Here is a 13152-nt window from a genome sequence, read left to right as displayed (position 1 = left end):
GAGGTGAGTGAGCATAACCTTGATCTAATAAAATGCAAAATTTGGGTTTGGTCATTTGCCGGTCCTGGAAGGTACAGCTTGCTGTGGATTCTGCCCATTTTTCTAAGGAGTACCTCCTCCACTAAGCCACTAAGCTCTGAGCCATTTCTGGGTTAGTCCTTTTCTTTTATTATTCCGCTTTATTACATGCACTTTTATATACCATATTTTTTAGCTCCCATTTTGAAACATCTTTGTATATTTTTTTATAAACACTGTTCACCTTTCTGGATTAAATATATAAAATTTAATAGTTATGTTCCTTTTGCTCTGTAAACCACACCCCTAAAGCCAGACTTGTATCAGGTGTCCAATCAGCCTGTATAAACGATTGGTGACGGCAGCTAGTGCTTCCTTTTTCTTATTGTGGAGTTTACAGTAACTGTACCCGGGTATATACTGTATATATATATTCCATGAGCTGGAATCAGAGCTGTATATATCATACGCTTACTGTGAGTTCCCCAAAAACTGTCCAAGCAGTGGAAGCATCCGTGGCCTTGTCCATCACCCGTCAATTGCGTAATTGTCTTGGCAATTGGAGGCATCGGAGTTGCGTCCCCTGACAAACTGGTGTCAGTGGGTGGATCTGCCTGACCCCACCGGCGTCACCTGTGACAGGTATTGTAGCTCCGGGTTGGTCCCCCTCAGCAAGGGTTCCAGGGTGACTACATCCTCTGTCCCCCTGTAGCTATGCTACTTTTTTTCCTTCAATGGGACTTGCATCTTTGATAGCTTGTATTATAAACTAATACTATAATATTCCAGTGTTTTGTAAAATTACAGATATCCTATGAAGCCTGGCCACAGGCCGAAGGTCGTTGATGGGGAGAATTTCCCCAACCTTTAAATGCTGCTCTAATGATTGACAGTGGCGTATAAGGGGTAACATTGATGCGACCTCAACTAGCCTCAATCGCAGTAGGTTGACCCGGGTGCCCGCTCCTTAGGCCACTCCAAACATATGTAGTCATGTGGACTGTCTTACCCTGTTCCTGCCCCTGAAGACAACAACCGCACTGTGTGTATAGTGTCATGCGGTTTTCTATGTAATAGTGCTGTGCATCTTATGTAATGTATTATGGTAATATACAGTATTAAAGTCATGTAAAGTGTTAATGTATAATGTGAGCACTGTATAGTGCATGAAAAGCATAGGATAGCATAAGTATGGTTATATAGTGAGTGGTTTGGCAACACTATAGGATATGGAATAGGAACAATAAGTTTAGTCTATAAGATAGAAAATAGTTAATGATAGAGGTAGCCCAGTGGTTTCCTATGGTTGTACAGTCCCTCATTCATCATTCCTGTACCTTTTCTTCTTATTTTGTTTTTAAAATGTTGTCAATAAAGAATATTTTTATATCCATTCAGTGGTAATCTGCTTTCTCACACTACGGTTCCCACAATAGTGATCAGCTATCTTTATGGCATAGTTTCCTCTCTCTCTCTCTCTCTCTCTCTCTCTCTCTATAAATATAAATATATATATATAAAGGATATTTGTATCGTTTGGGGCATTTTTTGTGATTTAATTGCATCCGTTTATTGTCAGACGGAAACGGATCCGTTTTTTAATCCTTGGCGGATTTCAACTGACGCCAAAAAGCTGAAATGTGAAACAGGCCTTAGGAATGGTTAGTGAAGTGCAGTGTTCAGGTATAGTGGCTGCTAGGGACAACATGGGTCAAACGGCTAGGGACAACATGGGTCAAATGTTCAAGGCAGTGGGAGGCTGCATAGAGTTCCCTGATGGACATTCCTGCAATGTCTGGAGCCTAGGGCTCGGGCCAGGTACCAAGGAGAGGGCCTGGTCTTCTGACATCACGAGGTCGGTGAATGTGGAACTACGTGAGGGGAAACAAGGCTGGTCCCAGGTGCACTGCTGGAGTGGACAACAAATCCCTGAGCTGAAGGAGTCAGCGGGCTTGGGGGTAGTCCAGGTCGAATGTGTTGCAAAGCTGAAGAGATATTGTACAAAGGAAGGAAGAAACATGAAATGCTGTGCCCTATTACACATCCCCACCTGATGAACTTGAACTGACGAGTAAACATTTGCCTGCTGTAAAGAACTTGGTGTCCCTGAATTGTGTGTGGTCCCTCCTGGGGATGAGAAACTGGAGGCAACGGAGGCCTGCAGCCTACAAATGAGTGTGATGCCCCCTACACCCTACTGCACACTAGGACAGGGACACCATTTGTGTCTAAAGTGCCAGAGTGAAATCAGACAGCAGCTCGGTTATGACTACCACTCTGCAGCACTTTACATTTGGCTTAGTCGGCAGGATCATGCATCAAGAAAATTTGACACATGCGGGGATGGATCCAGTGAAAACACTGGCTGCAAGATGACAGCGAGTGGCGTGAAATTTCAAGAATGACTTGCCCATTGTGTGCTTAAAAGAAGAGAAACCACATGAAAATGTGTCCAGCCTGGGAAGTGGCTTGTTCAGAGAGACTGGCCTGTAGTAAGTGGTGCCTGTCCCCAGTGAGCGTGACAGAAGAAAAAGACACTATGCCCATTGCAGCAAGTCAATGGAGAATGGGTGGGGATTGCCAGAAAATGGCAAGTGAGCTGGAAGTAGCTCCACCTCGGATAAGGTGGAACCATGACGGACCCCAGAAGCTAAAAGAGACGATGCCATTTGTAAATAGTAAATTGGTGAAAAGCAGCAGGGTGAGACCATGGCAGAGTCGAGCGAGGCCTTCGAGGGTGCGGTCGGAGGAGTAGAGGAAATGGAGCAGGTCAGATCCACAGCAGAAGTGGCAGGAACTTGCGCACAAAACCAGCTGAATTCATGAAGCTACCAAGGCCCGAATCCAGACGACAGCCTTCACTGCTGGGGTTCTTGAGAACGGAGGACGGAAGAGCCCAATCAAGAGACTAGTGAGCAACCTGGAGAGCCTGAGCTGGTCAGAAGATAGAAGGAGGTGAGCCAGGAGCAGGGCCAGGGACACGGTGTTAGGTCAGCTGGCCACAAGGTACTGAGAGTTGACGCCCTGGGGGGGAGGTCGTTACCTATGATCCGCAGCAGAAGTGGGGTCCATAGAGGAGTTTGGGACCCATCATCACATTCTATTCAATCAGCGAGTAGTAGAAACAGAACACTTGCCTCGAAGGCTTCAAGAACTGACGGCTGGAACCAGAGTCACGTTCCTCAAAATAGAGGGACAACATCGCTGGCACTCGGTGGGTGTGATCTGAGAGGGCAGGGAGCAGGACAAGCCTTTCCTGCGAAATGAAAGGGCCTGGGAGAGGCTCCTCGAGGCGGCTCTAGGTCGGGCTACCACTTCTTAGGTATTTGCTGGTCCCTGGGAGTCCCCACCTCCCACAGGAGATCAGGCAACAGTGCAAGTAAAACAGGGGGCCGTAGCCCATGTCGTAGCTGTTTTCGTTCTGACCCAGAGTCAGATATGCTAGATCACCAGTGAGGCCAAATTAGGAGTTTACGCCCTTAATTTACAAGCGCTTGGAGACAAAAGAGACTGCACACGGGCCATGGGCAAATCACTTTATCTGACGTAATGAAACACAAGGCAATCTTTTATACCATTTACAACAATATGCAATTCTATGGAGCTCATGTGGCCCCCACCGCTTACCCAGGGTCATACCTTGTTTACAATGTACCCATAACACGTTGTGGCTGACTATTGAGAACATATATGATAAGAAGCATATTTCCCTAGAAGAGGAGACAGGCAAAACTGCAGTGTCATAAGAATAAATGAAAGGCAAAAGGCAAATGAAGAATTAAAGGCAGATAGGCATTTAAAGGCAAACCATTAACCCTTCTATATCAATTTCCTCCTTTTGTAAATGGTAAAACCTTTGCCACAGGGTCAGCTGATGTCCACAAAGGAGCTACTGTCTCATTGGTCTAGTACCCATTAGGGGGCTTCCTACCTGCTTCGCCCATCCACCCTCAGTGTGGACACTCACTTTCCCCATCAGCAATGGCTATCTGGGTCTATGATACACTACAGAAGGTTCAGCCTTAGATTCTTTTTTCATGCATACATTATTCAGTAGCTTAAGTAATACATATATTAGCGCTTTAACGGCTACATAAAACAATAAGCAAAACAACAAAATTTGCATACAAGTCTGTACAATGCCAAAAATCCATCCTGCTAGGCCATTAAACCAATTTGCTGGATTTAAAAAAAAAGAGAATGTGTTACCCCACCAGGAGTCTCTGTTTGCACTGTGTTGTTTTAACCATTGGTCTCTAAAGGGCCTGTCACACTAGGCGATATCGCTAGCAATATCGCTATAACTTGTGACGTTATAGCGATATTGCTAGCGATATCGCTGTGTCTGATACTTACCTACGACCCGCTCCCCTGCTGGTTATCGCTGATCGCGCGAGAACGTCCAGGACTGTTTCTCGTCGTCAGCTTCCTGCGGCGCTTCCTGTGGAGAGACGAGCGACGAGCGTGGAGCCGGGTGGGAGGACAAAGGATCGCCTAGTGTGACAGGTAAGTAGCGACCCCCGTCCTCAGCGATGTCGCTGGTGAGATCTGCCTGTGTGGCAGCTCACTAGCGACCACTTAGCGATGCACCAGCGATCCTGACCACGTCATATCGTTGTCGGGATCGCTGGTGCATCGCTAAGTGTGACAGTACCTTAAATTCACCTATTTTGTCTATACTGGCCCTGATCTGGAAATTGCCAGCAGGATCGATATAATTACAACAGGTGGGACCAATTATTTGACACATTCCTCCTTCTTTTGCTGTCAGGTAATTTAGTACTATAGTATAAATCCAAAGGAATATAAACCTCATATCACCTTAAATATCGATCCCTTCACATACAGAACAATGTACCAATAGAGAAAAAACAAAGGAACAAGATCCCAAAAATTGTCAAATTTTATTACACCATAAATAAAAAGTATATATCATAACACCACCATATCTCAATAGAACTTCAAGAATCAGGAAAATCTGATCATCCAGGTAGTCGGTAGCTTCCACTAATTTATCCCACATTTGTGTTATGAAGGGGTATATTAGCATACTACTGAATACTTTATTTGTTATCCCATTTCTACTAGATGCGGCTTACCATTTGGTCGGGGCTTATTGTCTGCAGCCCTTCTATACAAAGTATGAATTGGAACTGCTGCTGTGTCTATTTTACTATGAGGAACTATGAAAGTGGCTGGTGTTAGTTTCGCAAGAGTGCAACCCCCTCTTATGTCTGGGCTCACCCACCTGTAGGCACGATGTCCGCAAACCAAGAATACACCTTCTGGGAGAACACAAACGAGACCAGGGGTTTGTATACATTGGTATAAACTCAAAAGTCCTAACATAGGCTTATGGGCACACCAAATATTATTCATTTGTTTTCCACTTATACCAGATGTACATTTACCCCTTTCTTTCCTTATTATTTTACCCGTAGATACTTTACTGCCTTCAACACCATCTTGGTATACAGTCTCATTAACCTGTGTTTTGATCATGAGTGTTTATACGGAAGCAATTATTGTCCTCACCACAGGTGTTTGCTCCAGTGTTTTGAAGACTGAACCACAGTCCATCATTGGGAATGGGGTCTGAGTGAGGGATTTCAGTCCTCCTCCTGGCGACCATATTTCCGACATATGAATCATATTCCCGCCACCCCCTTTGTACCTTAGGCCGCGTTATATTAAACTGAAACCAGGGATTAGCGGCCCATCCGATTACAGCCAATGAGGCAGATATATCACGGGGCACATCTTTTCCCCAAAATCTAGATTGAGTCCAAGTCTCATTGTGTATGCAATGTGGGGTTAATACCTTCCATGGCTCCAGAAGTAAGGCTAAGTACGGCATAGTCCTTGCAGATACTGGGCTGTGTGTACAGATCCTACAGTCTTTCAGTTTCTGTCCTTCCATGTCCTTTATGAGAAGAGCATAATGTCGAATAAGTTTGTTGTCCCAGTTAGCATTTAAGAGTTTATCCTGTGTCTCTGTAGAGTGCAGTAACCCTGTCACTGCCAGCAAGGTGATTAGGAGAACAGTCATTCTGCTGGTGAAAGGACCTTCTTGCAGTGACTGGTGTGGATCCAGGTGGGCTTTCCCTCAAGTTTTACTGAGGTGGATGTGGTCAGCTGGACTTGGAAGGGTCCGTCAATTTGTGGGTCTAGACTCCTTCTCATGTGTCTGCGTATGACCATCCAAACACCTGGATTCAGCTGATGCACGTCTGCACTGGCATTAGGATCTGGAATGGATGAAAACACGTTTATGTACCACATTAAGTCTTTCCTGTAAGGCCTGGACATAGGCTGTCATAGCACCATGTTGCATTTGTAGCACCTGTGGGAAATACAGACCAGTCTTTGGTGCGCTACCAAACAGGACTACAAAAGGAGACAAACCTGTCTTTCTATTTGGAGTATGTCTGACTGCAAAGAGTGCAAGAGGCAAGCACTCTACTCAGCTCTTTCCTGTGTCTGCCATGGCCTTTTGAATTTTCAGTTTAAGTGTCCCATTTAGTCTTTCCACTTTCCCACTACTTTGTGGCCTATATGGTGTATGAAATGCTTGCTGTGCACCCAGGGCCTGCATTATTTCTCCTGTGAAGTGTGTACCCCTATCGCTTTCTATGGTTTCTGGGACACCATACCTGCAGATCAGTTCTTTCATCAGTTTGTCTGCAGTCGTTTTAGCATTTTCACATTTTACCGGATAGGCTTCCGGCCAACCAGAGAAGAGATTTACACATACTAGGACATTTGCATGCACTCCTACCTTGGTAGCTGTATGTAGTCAATCTGCAGTCTCTGAAACGGGTAGAGAGGCCTAGGTGTCACTTTCTTAGGGACTTTTACTGTTTTACCTGGGTTGTGCTGTGCACAGATGAGGCATGATTGTACGAGTTTCGCGGCTGTGTAACTGAAACCAGGAGCGATCCAGAAGGCATCTACCATAGCATACATGTGACTTTTTGAGGCGTGAGTGGGGCCATGTGTTGCTTGCGCCATGATTGGGAACAGGGACTACGGTAGGCACAATTTATCCTTATTCTCCCATACTCCATTTGAGTTCAGCTCAACTCCCAGTCTCCCCCGGTGTACCTTCTCTGTTTGGGCAGCCTTTTGCTGGAGGGATTTCAGGACATCTAGGCTCAGTAGCTGGAATACGCTGACTCCCCGCCACCGTCCACTGCTCCCTAGGCCGCCTTGCTGCTACTTTAGCAGCCTCGTCTGCCCTTCTGTTGCCCTCTACCTCCACGGAGTCACCATTTGTGTGTGCTTTTACCTTGACAATATAATAATAATAAATAATAAATTTTATTTCTATAGCGTCGACATATTCCGCAGCACTTTACATTTCAGAGGGGATTTGTACAGACAATAGACATTACCGCATAACAATAATCACATAGATTATAACAAATACCAAGAGGAATGAGGGCCCTGCTCGCAAGCTTACAGTCTATGAGGAAAGAGGTAGACACGAAATGTGGGTGGTAACAGTTGCCCTGATTGTATGGACCAGCCATAATATTAAGTGTGTAACAGTACAGACACAGAGGGCTAATGGATGCATAAAGCATGTGGGAACATGATGCGGGGAACCTGGTTATGGTAAAACTTTTGGCTGTGCCACACAGGGATAGATTAGGTTAATGTGTTGAGGCGATAGGCCAGTCTGAATAAATGCGTTTTCAGGGCACGCTTAAAATTGTGGGGATTGGGGACTAATCGCATTGACCTGGGAAGTGCATTCCAAAGAATTGGCACAGCACGTGTAAAGTCTTGGAGACGGGAGTGGAAGGTTCTGATTATTGAGGATGCTAACCACAGATCATCAGCAGAGCGGAGGGCGCGGGTAGGGTGGTATACTGAAACAAGGGAGGAAATGTAGGGTGGTGCCGAACCATGGAGGGCTTTGTGGGTGAGGGTAATAAGTTTATACTGAATTCTGGAGTGGATGGGTAGCCAGTGTAATGACTGGCACAAGGTAGAGGCATCGGTGTAACGATTGGTGAGGAATATGATCCTGGCTGCAGCATTCAAGACAGATTGGAGAGGGGAGAGTTTGGTAAGAGGGAGACCGATTAGAAGAGAGTTACAATAGTCGAGACGAGAATGAATAAGAGAAATAGTAAGAGTCAAAAGTAAGAAAAGGTCGAATTCTAGAGATGTTTTTGAGGTGCAGATGACAAGAGCGAGCCAGTGATCGAATGTGGGGGGGCGAAGGAAAGCTCGGAGTAAAGTATGACCCCAAGACAGCGGGCATGTTGCTGGGGAGTAATAGTGCCAACAATGCCAACCTGGACTGGTAACATCAATGCCTCCATCAATTGTTTCACCAGCTCTGCATTTTTAATGGGCTTACCGGCTGATGTAAGAAACGCTCTGCTTCTCCAGGTAGGGCCATAATCACGGGCTATTCCCCATGCATAATTCGAATCTGTGTAAATATTAGCGACTTTACCTGCAGCGGCTCTACACGCCTCAGTGAGTGCCTTCAACTCTGCCTCCTGTGCCGACTTGTGAGGAAGGAGTGGTTCAGCTCGGATTACCTCATGTGAGGATACTACTGCATATCCAGTGTAGAATCGCCCATCCTGGTGGTATCTGGAGTCATTTACAAAAAAACCTCAAAATCTGCATTAGGAAAAGGTTTTTTTCATGAATGTGTGTGGGTCGCCCGCTAGGGCAGTGGGGTACTCGGCACCGGTATCTCAGAGGGAAGTGTCACAGTAGCGGTGACCCGTTCTGTGGCCCTGGGCATCCATGTAAAAGGGGTTGAGAGTGGCTGGTTAAAGTTTATAAGTGGATGATACGTGACGCCACCTGTGGTGATTGGCAATGAAGGGGTTAAGCCGACCCTGCAGGCAGATCCTCTGGGACAGATGGTATAAGCAGCAAGATGTAATAGCTCTCCACAGGTGGAGCTGTGGTCCCAGGGCAGTGGTAATAGGTGTTGAGGAAGAGGGTGTAGTGTCTGTCACAGAGATGTAGCAGTGCTGGAGGGTTTGCAGGAAGAATGCAATGACACAACAGGGTGCAGTTTCCATTACCTTTTAGTGTGCTTTGTAAGTGCAGTCCAGGGTCCAGATTACATATGGAACAGAGGCTGGCCAGCTTGGAAGCAACTTAGGAATCTCTCTATGCAGATGGGTTGTGTAGTCTCCTTTCTAGCGCTTTCTGAGGTACTTGCAGTACTGTGTTACATTGAAGTTCCACTTGCTTGTTCTCTTTTAGAACTCCCTCGTATGGCAGACAGCTGTAGCCTCCTTCTTCTGGCTCACACGATGCTGTTGTGCCTCCGAGTCTTATGTGGGAACAGAGCATTTACAGCTTCCTATTCCTCCAGTATCTGCTGCAGGAACATCAGTATCCGTACAACCTTGGAGACCGGACTCCAGATCATGCGCTACAGCTAGAAGTGAGCTTGAACTCTGCTCAATCTTCCAGCTCTTCTCCTCACATCCACACACGTTTCCCTCCTCACACGAACTGACTAACTTCCCCTTCCTGGCCCCCAGAGAGCAGCTCTTCCCCCAGTTTTGGTTCATAGCTCCCTCTGCTGGCCTGGAGTGTGAACTGTGCTGTGTGTTGTATTTAACTGATAGAGAGACCCTTCATTGCTTCCAAGCATGACATCACACTCCCTAGGAGGAAGGTAATGCCACTGTGGCGATCATACTCCTGGGGACGCCACATTCCCCCCTAGTGCAAATCAGTACTCCCGGACTGAAGAAAACATGCAAAACATATTAACAAATTAACAAATGTAACTGTTACAAGATTTCAAAAATGAAAAATTACAACAACCAAAGCCCAAAAATAGTCCCTTTTGACGATTAGTCCATGCGTCAATGTCCATGGTCCATTTCCTGAGCAGTTGGTAACTATGTACAAGTAGAATTTTGACTGCACATAATCCTGTGGTCCAATTGTCCATCAAAACAAACTGAGATTGTTCAAAAGTTCTTACAGAGTCTCTGTAGGCACATAAACTTGAAAAGTTGCATATTTACATGTACAGTTTACATTTTCTATTTGCACTTTACTCTCTATATCTAACTGGGATCTCACCTTTTGTACTACGGGTAGATCTGCGTAGCATGGGTACTTCTAATGGCCTATTTAGGTTTACTGGGCCTGTTACTGCTGTTGGTAAACTGGGAAGTAGCCGTCTACAAACTCTTAGACTTACTGTGGGCATGACAGATTCACCACTGGCAGGGCGAGGACTCTCTGGCTCCACTGCTGGTGTGGCATCTGCTGCCTGAACTTCCTGATTTTGAGGGTTGTCTTGAGTCTCTGCTACTTCAGTTGCAGTAGGCTGGGGAAAGATTAGGACAGGAACTACGATGACTTGATCCATTCTTGTCCAGTTTGCAGGAAATTCTCCAAGTACAGTGCTGACCTTTTCTTCTTCTTCCTCTATGGGCTGAAGGTTGTTTTGTTCTTCCATTCTGTCCTTTAGTTGGTCAGGGCACAATTTTAGATGATCCCTCGATACTGCTGATGAGGTTTCTCCTCCATCCTTACTGATAAGGCACACTTTGTTGTTGTCAAAGGTTGATAGTAGGATGGTGTAGGGTTCAGTTTCCCATTGGTCATCCAATTTATGCATCCTTGTTTCCTCTTTAGGACTTGTTCTCCTGGTGACAAGGGAACTGCAGGTGCATGTTGATTGTTGCTCTTTTCTTGTTTTTGTCTCGCCTGAGCTAGACTCTTTTCTACACACTTTTGTACTCTTTGGTATTGTTGCTGTCTCTCCATATCCCAGTCAGCATCTGGTGATGTTACCTCAGGTGTCAGGAATCCCATATCCAAATCAATAGGCAGCTTGCCAGGCCTTGCTCTCATTAGGTAGGCTGGAGTGCAGTTGGTGGAATTCACAGGAATGTGATTGTAGAGGTCTACCAGATCTAGCAACTTCTCTGGCCACAGATTCCTCTCCTCCAAAGCCAAGGTCTTCAGTAGATTGATCACCACCTGATTCATCTTTTCACACATGCCATTGGTCTGTGGATGGTATGGTGTTGTCCTGATCTTCTTGCAACCGTACAAGTTACTGAATTTCATGGAACACTTCCGCCTCAAAGGCTGGGCCTTGATCTGTAAGCACTCACTCGGGATATCCGTGTGGTCGACAAAAGTGCTGTTGGAAGGCTCTGACTGCTGTCCTGGCTGTTTGATCCTTGACAGGCATGACTACCAGGAATCTCGAGTAGTGGTCAACGATGGTAAGAGCATAAATGTAGCCTGAACGGCTTGGGACCAGCTTCACATGGTCCAGGGCGACCAACTCAAGTGGTTGTTTGGTTATTATTGGCTGCAAAGGAGCTTGCTGGCTGTTACGGTCCTTCCTGCGCAGGTTGCATTGTCCACACTCCCGGCACCAATTTTCAATGGCTTTCCTTATACCAGCCCAGTAGAATCTCTCCCGGAGCAAGGCCTCCAACTTCTTCCATTTGAAGTGTCCAGCTCCATTGTCGTATGCCTCCAAGACCACTGATGCCTCCCTCTTTGGGACTACCACTTGCCAAACCAACTCATGAGTGCGGGCATTGATACTCCTCCGGCACAGCTTTCCCTCATAGAGGAACAGCCTGCCTCTTTCCTTCCATAACTGGTGGGTTTCTTCAGGAGCATCTGGACCTGGGTGTGAGTCAGCTTGTGACAGTAGCTCCTTGACCAGGCGGACTGCAGGGTCGCTATCCTGCATTTCTGCCCAGTCATGATGAGGCAATGGATTTAGGCTGGCCTCTTTCAGGATAGATCATCTGTTTCTCACTCCTTGGGCACGTTGGGCCACAATTGGCCGGTGGAAGGCAGGTAACTCTATTTCTTCGAGTGCCTCAGGGTCTTCTCCTGCATCTGGCAGATTAGGCATTCTGGACAGCGCATCAGCATTGGCATTCTTGTGGCCCGCTCGGTACTTGATGGTGAATTCATAGTTAGACAGCTGGGCCATCCATCGCTGCTCCAGTGCACCTAGTTTGGCAGTTTCCAAGTGAGTCAACGGGTTGTTGTCCGTGAAGATGGTAAACTTGGCTGAAGCTAGGTAATGCTTGAATTGTTCAGTCACAGCCCAGACTATGGCGAGGAACTTCAGTTTGAAGGAACTGTAGTTGTCAGGGTTCCTTTCAGTGGGACGAAGCTTCCTGCTGGTGTAGGAGATCACTCTTTCTTTGCCATTCTGTACCTGTGACAGTGCTGCTCCCAGTCACACGTTGCTGGCATCAGTATACAAAACAAATGGTTGGTCATAATCTGGGTAGGCCCGAACTTCATCTCCTGTGAGAGCCATCTTCAGTCGAGTGAAGGACCTCTCCAGTTCCTCATTCCGTTCAAATGTAGGACTCTTCTTCCTGGCTTTCTTGGGTTGGCCCACCAGAAGATTTTGCATAGGGGTGGCTATCTCAGTGAAACCTTTGATGAATCTACGGTAGTAGCCTGCCAACCCGAGGAATTGACGTACTTCATGGAGGTTGCTGGGCTTCTGCCAGTCCCGGATGACAGTGACTTTGTCTGGATCCGGTGCCACAGCTTCTGCACTCACTACATGACTGAGGTACTGTACCTTGGGCATCAGGAGGTGGCATTTGGATGGCTTCACTTTCAGGCCAAAGTTGGACAAGGCTTCAAACACCTCAGCCAGGTGCTTCAGATGGTCTTCATAAGTCTTGGAGAAAGCAATGACATCATCAAGGTTCAACAGGACTGTCTCGAAGTTCTTGTGTCCAAGACAGCACTCCATTAGCTGTTGAAATGTCCCTGGGGCGGTGCAGAGCCCGAACGGCATGTAGTTGAACTTGCAGAGACCCATTGGTGTGGTAAACGCTGTTTTCTCCTTGTCTGCCTCTGCCATGGGAACCTGCCAATACCCACTAGTGAGATCTAAGGTGGAAAAATAGCAGTTTTAAGTGCGGCTAATGACTCCTCAATTCTGGGTAATGGGTAGGCATCCTTATGTGTAATGATGCTAATTTTTCTGTAATCAACACACATTCTCATGGTACCATCTTTCTTTTTCACAAAGACTATTGGAGCTGCCCAGGGTCTACAACTGTCTCTGATCCCCCCCAGCCTCCATTTCCCGCAACATACTTTTGGCACATTGATATTGTGTTTGGG

The sequence above is a fragment of the Dendrobates tinctorius genome, unplaced genomic scaffold, assembly GCF_039654945.1.
Source record: "Dendrobates tinctorius isolate UK_male_01 unplaced genomic scaffold, ASM3965494v1 ptg000065l, whole genome shotgun sequence".
Classification (NCBI taxonomy): Eukaryota; Metazoa; Chordata; class Amphibia; order Anura; family Dendrobatidae; genus Dendrobates; species Dendrobates tinctorius.
This window is presented reverse-complemented; position numbering follows the sequence as displayed.